The following is a 9,221-nucleotide window of genomic DNA, read 5'->3' as shown; positions in this document are numbered from 1 at the left end:
AATGCCCACACTCCTTTCTATCATTTTGATTATATTGAGCAGAACTCTACCTCGCTATAACTTTTACAGTTAGCCCTGTTTCTGGCTCACGGAGCCATAAAAATTCCAATGAATTCTCTCTTCCATCTCATAGCCCATTAGATATTTGAATGAATAATGGCACCCCTAAGTGTGTTGTCCTCTTGGTTAAACTTCCCCGGTTCTTTCAACCATTCCTCCATTAGCATGAAGACGAAGTGGGGGAAATGCTGCTATTTTGGGAGCCAGACAGAGGTAGCTTTATACCCTGACTCTTGCCAAGTAGCTGTGTACCCTTGGCCAAGTCACACAATTTTTCTGGGACTCTACTACCATTTCGTGAGGTTGTAAATAAGCCTCGTAGAGAGAATGTGTGTAAGACACCCGGTGCGGCTTCTGCCTCACGGTGGGTGCTTTGTATGATGGTCGGGCTAGTATTGACATGGGACCAGGGAAAAGTTGCTTGCAACCACTCCTCCTTCAGGATAATTCTACATAAAAAAGGAATGGGGTTGAGATACGTGGAAGTGGAGAGAAAACTTGGGTGGGTGTGGCCTGGCCAAGGGAACTGGGCAGAGAGGGGCTCTGAGTCAAAAAGAGGAGAAAGGGGCTTCCCTGGTGGCGCAGTGGTTGAGAGTCTGCCTGCCAATGCAGGGAACACGGGTTCGAGCCCTGGTCTGGGAAGATCCCACATGCCGCGGAGCAACTGGGCCCGTGAGCCACAATTACTGAGCCTGCGCGTCTGGAGCCTGTGCTCCGCAACACGAGAGGCCACGACAGTGAGAGGCCCGCGCACCGCGATGAGGAGTGGCCCCCACTTGCCGCAACTGGAGAAAGCCCTCGCACAGAAACGAAGACCCAACACACCCAAAAATAAATAAATAAAATTTAAAAAAAAAAAAAAAAAGGGGAGAAGGGACCAGTCACAGGAGGCCAAAGAAGATTCTGTGAAATGAAGATGAAAATGCCTGCTTCATAGTGGCTGGATAATGAGGAACAAATGATACAGTGTATGCAAAGTGCTTTGTAGAATAAATGCTCCTCTGTACCCCAGAGCACTTGGTGCTTCACCATATGTATGATAACAATGTCAATGTGTCTATTTCCCCCTGAAGACTCTTAGTTCATTGTGGTGGGGAATTTTTTTTCTGCCCAGCTTCCTCCTTCCATTGAGGAAGTGCCTCTCCTTCATCCCAAGTGGTGCGGGTGGGACTGTCAATTTCAGTATCCTGTGAACCATAGGGCTGAGTCCCTGAGCCATGCTTGACCAATCAGTGTGCTCCAGCTCTTTGTCCAGAGGGACTGGTCCAAGGTGTAGGTTGGAGGTGGGGGAAGGGGGAATGGCATGTGACCCAACCAAGGCCAATCAGAGCCCTTCCATGTAACTTGATCTATGGATGCTGGAAAAGACAGGTTTCTTTCTTTTGAATGATGAGCTCTAAGAATATTAGCTTGGCATTACAATTTATTCATTCAACGAGTATTTATAGAGGGCCTAAATATCAGTCAGGGTTGGAAGGGTCCAATCATGAGAACATATACCTCTCTAGGTATTTTAAACAGAAAGAATTGAATATAGGGAAGTGACTATACAGTGTTAGAAGAGCTGAGAGAAAAAAAAAAAGGTGTATCAATTAATCTAGAGCATAGATACTGCTGGAAGAAGCTGCCATCCCTAAAACTGGAAGAACAGGACAGAAGTGGTGTTACCAAGAGTCCAGACCTCGGAGAAAGAGAGCTTAGGCTGATGCTTTGAGCCATAGAGGTTTCCAAAGGTGAGTGGTGTTAAGATCATGGCGGGGGCACTGCATGCTGGTACCTGGACCATTTTGTAGATATAGGCTTTAAGGAAAATGTCCCACCTGCCAGTGCTATAAATACCAAAGGCACCTGTTGCTCTCTACACCTGCTGCAGGGATGCTAATGGAAGTCCAAAGCAGGAGAAGAGCCTCTTCTCTCCTTCTGTCTTATTGACAATCTCCCACCAGTGCCTAATTGACAGAGCCTATCTGAAAGCCTGTTGGCAAGAGAGTCTGGGGAATGTAGTTGCAGGGTCCAAGCCTCTCTAAAATACACAGCAGAACAAAGCAGAGTAGGAATGGGGCTGAGAGCAATCAGACAAAAAACCAGCCAATCTGCTATGTGCTGAGTCTTCTTCCAGGGACTGGGGTTCCAGCAGTAAGCAAGACAGAAAAAGTCCTGCTCTCCAGGAACTTACTGCTGGAGGGGAAGGGTAGACAACACAAAAGCTAGCCTAAAACAAACAAGGTAATGCAACAGGACACGAAGCATCATTCAGTCTTACTGCATGTTCCCTAGAAGCTGAGTGTGAGATGAGGATTAATATGTGAGTGATTTCTGTTGGTGGGAATGTAAATTGGTGCAGCCACTAAGGAAAACAGTATGGAGGTTCCTCAAAAAACTAAAAATAGAGTTGCCATATGATCCTGCAATCCCGCTCCTGGGCATATATTGGAGAAAACTATAATTCAAAGAGATACATGCACCTCAATGTTTATTGCAGCACTATTTACAGTAGCCAAGACATGGAAGCAACCTAAACGTCCATCGGCAGATGAATGGATAAAGAGGATGTGGTGCATATATACAATGAAGTACTACTCAGCCGTAAAAATGAATGAAATAATGTCATTTGCAGCAATGTGAGAGTATCATGCAAAGTGAAGTAATCAGAAAGAGAAAGACAAATACCATATGATATCACTTATATGTGGAATCTAAAATATGACACAAGTGAACTTATTTACAAAACAGAAACAGACTCACAGACATAGAGAACAAACTTGTGGTTGCCAAGGCGGAAGGGAGGTAGGGGTGGGATGGATTGGGAGTTTGGGATTATCAGATGCAAACTATTATATATTGAATGGATAAACAACAAGGTCCTACTGTATAGCATAGGGAACTATATTCAATATCCTGTGATAAATCATAATGGAGAAGAATATGAAAAAGAATGTATATATGTATAACTGAATCATTTTGCTATATGGTAGAAATTAACACAACATTTTAAATCAACTATATTCAATAAAATAAATTTTTTTAAAAATGTGAGTGATTTATTAAGGGCGTGCGTGCCCTCAGGAGCACCTGTTAGGGAGTGAGGGAATGTGATGGTCAGTTTTATGTGTCATCTTAGCCAGTTGTTTGATCAAACATTAGTCTAGATGTTGCTGTAGATGTATTTTTAGCTGTGATTAATATTTACAATCAGTTGAATTTAAGTAAAGCAGATTACTCTATATAGTGTGGGTGGGCCTCATCCAATCAGTTGGAGGCCTTAGAAGCAAAGCTTGGGGTTACCCAAAGAAAAAGGAATTCTGCCTCCAAACTAAAACACAGAAATCCTAACTTTCAGACACAAGACTACAATGCTAACTCTTACCTGAAACTCCATCCTGCCAACTTGCCCTGTGAATTTTGGACTTGCCAGCTCCAACAATCACATGAGCCAATTCCTTAAAATCAATTTCTCTCTCTCTCTCTTTCTCTTTCTATCTGTCGATAAATATCCTATTGCTTGTGTTTTTCTGGAGAACCCTGACTAATATAGAGAGGGGGAAAGAAGCAGAGCAAGGATGTGACTTCAGCAAAGTCTGGTTTCAGCCCAATGCCATGAGGGGCTCTGGAGTATAAATTGCACACAGTTTGCCCTGCCTTGAAGCAAAGGAGTTGGGCTTTGTACAACTACATCAGTCAGTCCACAGGCAATCCTCCAGAGAAGGTTGTGAGTACCAGTTACACAAATACTTCAACTACTGGGAATTTCTGTTTTCTCTCTATTTGTAAAGGTCTTGGCATTTAAATTCCAGAGTGTAACAGAGACTTCTGGGAGGAATAATGTACGATTTCTCTGTCATCCATTGACAAACTAGAAGCAATTTCTTTACTTAGAAAACACCCTGGGGCCTTGAGGGATATGGGGCCTGACTTAAGGATTTAGGAGGTCTGGTGTCAGGTTCCAGCTTGGCTAACTCACTGTGTGGTCTTAAAAAAAAAAATGCTTGCCTTCTTTGAACTTTACCTCCTGGGTATACCAGAGAGCTTGTGAGGACAATAGAAAGTTATACTCAACCCAATCCCCCACTTATACCCCACACCTCTGCCCTTTGCCACAACCAGGTAAATGGTACTTCTGGAGGCTTCCCTGATCTCTGCAGGATGCTATGCAGTTAATTCTCTGTTCTCTCTGAGGGTCCTGCATGCTCCTTTGTTATTACACAATTGCATTATCCCATAATGACCTCTTCACTTCAAGGGTGACCAACCATCCTAGTCTTCCTGGGACTGAGATATTTCCTGGGACATGGGACTTTTAGTGCTAAAACTGAGGCTAGTTGTCACCCTACTTTTCTTTGTCTCCCACTGACAGCGAGTCCTTGAAGATATGTGATCCTGCCCTACTCAACCTGGTTGTTCCTGCACAGATCTTACACAAAGTAGGTGCTTGATTGTTGGTTGGAGTTGTGGGGATGTCAGGAAATAATGCCTTTTTTTACTCCACCCTAGTTCAAAACCCATTAAGAGAGACACACACAAACATCAGACACAAAGAGATAAAATGCCGGCTTCGTTAGTAATGAAAACTGATATTAGAGAAAGGGCTTAAGGTCTGCTAGCCAATGGGCTTCTCTTTTTTTTTTAAATAAGTTTATTTATTTTTGGCTGCATTGGGTCTTCGTTGCTGCGCGCGGGCTTTCTCTAGTTGCGGCGAGCGGGGGCTACTCTTCGTTTGTGGTGCGCGTGCTTCTCATTGCAGTGGCTTCTCTTGTTGCGGAGCATGGGCTCTAGGCGCGCGGGCTTCAGTAGTTGTGGCATGTGGGCTCAGTAGTTGCCGCTCATGGGCTCTAGAGCGCAGGCTCAGTAGTTGTGGCGCACGGGCTTAGTTTCTCCACGGCATGTGGGATCTTCCCAGAGCAGGACTCGAACCCGTGTCCCCTGCATTGGCAGGCGGATTCTTAACCACTGCGCCACCAGGGAAGCCCACCAAGGGGCTTCTAATACTTCACCACCTTAATTAGAGACTTTCCCAATCACAGTTCCTGGTGGTCCTGGAGCAGTGCAAGCATCTGAGTGTCTGGGCGCAGGAAGTGGAGCAGAAGGGGTGCTCCCTGCAGACAGGCAGATCCCAAAGGGAAAAACAAGGGGCTGAGCTGTGTATGCAAAGCTTGCTTCCCAAAGTCTCTTATTAGATAAGTCATTCCTCCTCCCTTCGAGATGGGGGAGAGAAATGGGGAAGGAAGGTAGAGAGAAGCCAGAAGTGTTATTCCAACCTCCCTCCACGTGAAAGCACAAGGCCAGGGGAAAGGAGTTTCCAAATGGCTTGACTGAATGATTGAATCAACAAGAAATCAGGGAATCAGCAAGTTGCTAATGCTGCTCATTCTTCGTCTACCATTTGATCATGTACTGGGGAGTCTGGAGCTGTTGCAGGGTAGAGACTATCCACTGTAAATAACCATCATCACCAGGGCTGCCACCAAGGCCCAAAGCACAGACAGCACAATGAACCACGGCATGCTGATCATGTGCTGAGATACCCCTCAACCACTGATCTGACTACGTGACAACCTTCCCAAGCAGTTCCTCTGTGCCGGCTGACACAGATTTCACCAGCTATACCTCGCCAGGGCTTGTCAGAGCCATACTGAGAAAGGAATCTTTTTTTTTTTCAGGACTTTGCAACTACTAAAATAAATTACCCAGTCTCAAAAACAGGATACCCACCCACTTCCTGAATAAAATATTGCACTTGCTTAGGATGGAGGAGTTCGGTGGTGTTGGGTGGTAATGAAAGTGTGTGATGTGATGCATTAGCTCACATGGGGTTCCCTTAGGGTTTCTGTATGTAAAGACAGCAGTGATCTGAGGTTATTCTAGGCCAGAGAAGATTTCGCTTAACTGAAGTGCTGCTGAAATCCTGCTCATTCCCGGCTGTTCTGGTCCCAAGGTAACCTGAACCTTGTTTCCCTAGGGTAACTCGGGTAGGGCCTAATAAACCAGGTTAACACACTCTAAATGGAACTTTTTCCTTACCCAGCCAAGGGTAAAGTGGCCAGTTTCCTAATCCCACCCAATAAATACCTGTTATAGATTAACTTGATTTAGCATGTGCCTAGGGGAGGCTGGAGATGAGGCCCATGCCGGCTTTAATAAGGCGAGCAGTGTGTGCCCTGGGAAGCAGTGTGGTCACTAGGAAAGGGCTAAGGCCAAGGAGTAAGGTTTCTACTGCACATTAACTCACCGTAGACCACTGAACTCTAAGCCTCAGGCTCATTTGAAATGGGGGCGGGGTGGCTGCATTAAATACCTTCAGTCCAAGCAAAGCACCCAGGACTACCAGCCACCCATCAGGGATGTCCACCTGGGGAAAATCTTCACTGAGGCTCTTTTGACAGTGATTTTTCTGATGGCTCCATGTCTTCTGCATCTTCTTTTTTTTTTTTTTTAAATAACTATTACTTTAGCTGATGATGTACATTTCACAGCAAACGCTTTGTTGTAATCTTTTTTTTAAATAAATTTATTTATTTATTTTTGTCTGTGTTGGGTCTTCGTTTTTGGGCGAGGGCTTTATCTAGTTGTGGCGAGCGGGGGCCACTCTTCATCGCGGTGCGCGGGCCTTTCACTATCGCAGCCTCTCTTTTTGCGGAGCACAGGCTCCAGACGCGCAGGCTCAGTAGTTGTGGCTCACGGGCCCAGTTGCTCCGCGGCATGTGGGATCTTCCCAGACCAGGGCTCAAACCCGCGTCCCCTGCACTGGCAGGCGGATTCTCAACCACTGTGCCACCAGGGAAGCCCCCTGCATCTTCTTATAGCAGGTGTTTCTCCCGAGTGTGGCATGTGTGGAATATTAAAAAAAAAAAGTGGCACAGTGACTCACAATTTAATATTTGCATTGTGATTATCTATGACAGCCATCTTTTGAATCCTCTGATATTAACATGCTAAACCTCTCCCAATTCACATTTCATAACCTCCCCCACACATATCCATTCATGAATAGGATTTCATTATTAAGAATTTCATTTCTCAAAATGGATTTTTTTTTTCTAATTTAGGCTCCATGGGCAATGCATTGAAATGACATGATTTATTTTTTTCCAGTTTGCTGGCTCATTCTGCCAGTGTACTAATTTTATGGCACGCCGAACTTCTGCTTCTTTACCAGCCTCTTCCCGAAAGAGGAAAAACTGTAGCCCTAACACCTTCAAAACAAACAACAACAAAAAACACCCTCAAACTGTAGAGGCAAACCTTTCCCTTAGAATGAAAGGCTCACACTTGTTCAAAATGCTATTATCCCACCCATGGGCTATTGAAGATGGACTGAAGAAAATGTCAGACAAATAACTGTTCTGGTAGAAAATGGAGCAGACTGATTAATTCTTAATTAGTATCCATGTAGAGTAAACATCCTTGTATAGTAAACATCTAAGCATGGTCTTAATAGACATTAGATTCTGCATTAAACATATCTACTCATATTGGAGGTCTCTCCTATTGGCAATGAAATTTATATGGAAATACATATTATTTGTTGCATAATACATGTGCATGTTTATTTTCCAGAGCTCAGAGAGATTGCAAAAAGAGGGAAAATTAATACTACTGAGTGTACAATGTTCATAGCAGCATTATTTACAATAGCCAAGATATGGAAGCAACCCAAGTGTCCATGAACAGATGAATAGATAAAGAAAATGTGGGGTACACACACACACACACAATGGAATATTAGTCAGCTATAAGAAAAAGAATGAAATTTTGCCATTTGCAACATCATGGATGGACTTGGAGGGTATTATGTTTAGTGAAATAAGTCAAAGACAAATACTGTATGATATCACTTATATGTGGAACTAAAAACTAAAACAAACTAGTGAATATAACAAAAAAGAAACAGACTTACAGATATAGAGAGCAAACCAGTGGTCACCAGGGAGCGGGGAGATGGAGTGGAGGAGGGGCAGGAGTAGGGTAGGGAATTAAGAGGCACAAACTCCTATGTATAAAATAAATAAGCTACAAGGATATATTGTGCAACACAGGAATATAGCCGATATGTTATAATAATTATAAATGGGGTATAACCTTTAAAAATTGTGACTCACTATGTTGTACACCTGAAACTTCTATAATATTGTACATCAACTATACCTCAATACAAGAAAAAACTTACTGAGTATATGTGCTTCCTGTGGCTGCCGTAACAATTTGCCGCAAACTTGGTGTCTTAAAACAACAGAAATCTATTCTCTCACAGTGCTGGAGGCCAGACGTCTGAAATCAGCATTAGTGGGCCAAAATCAAGGTGTTGGCAGGGCTGCACGACTTTCAAAGGCCCTAGGGAAGAATCCATTCCTTGTCACTTCCAACTCCTTGTCAGCGTTCCTTGGCTTGTGGATACATCTCCAAATCTCTCTTTGCCATATCTTCACCTTCTCCTCTCTGAAATCCCTCTCTGGCCCCCTCTTGTGAATATACACATGATTGCATTTATGTTTTTAAAGTTATTTTAAATTTATTTTTATGATTATTATTATTTTTGGCTGCCTTGGGTCTTCGTTGCTGCGCGTGGGCTTTCTCGAGTTGCAGCAGGCAGGGGCTACTCTTTGTTGTGGTGCACGGGCTTCTCATTGCGGTGGCTTCTCTTGTTGTGGAGCACTGGCTCTAGGCATGCGGGCTTCAGTAGTTGTGGCACGCAGGGTCAGGAGTCATGGCTCAGGGGCTGTAGAGCGCAGGCTCAGTAGTTGTGGCACACGGGCTTAGTTGCTCCGCAGCATGTGGGATCTTCCCAGACCAGGGCTTGAACCCGTGTCCCCTGCATTCGCAGTCGGATTCTTAACCACTGTGCCACCAGGGAAGTCCCCACATGATTGCGTTTAGGGCCCACTTGGATAATTCAGGATACTCTCCCTACCTCAAGATCCTAAGTCACATACACAAAGTCCACCCAAAACACACTTTTTTTTTTTCTTTTTTTTTGCTATATAAGGTAACATTCACAGATTCCAGGGATTAGGACATGGATATCTTTTGGAGGGCCATTTTCAGCCTACCACACTGAGCATTTAGTCTGTACCATTTCTTACTTGTATCTATATGCCTGCACCTCCTCCCACAAGCCCTCTATGAGGAACATGTGGTAGGAAAAAACCTTGGCTGGGAATTAGGAA

This window comes from Balaenoptera ricei, chromosome 8 (genome assembly GCF_028023285.1).
Source record: "Balaenoptera ricei isolate mBalRic1 chromosome 8, mBalRic1.hap2, whole genome shotgun sequence".
NCBI classification, from domain to species: Eukaryota; Metazoa; Chordata; class Mammalia; order Artiodactyla; family Balaenopteridae; genus Balaenoptera; species Balaenoptera ricei.
Note: the sequence above shows the minus strand (reverse complement) of the source record.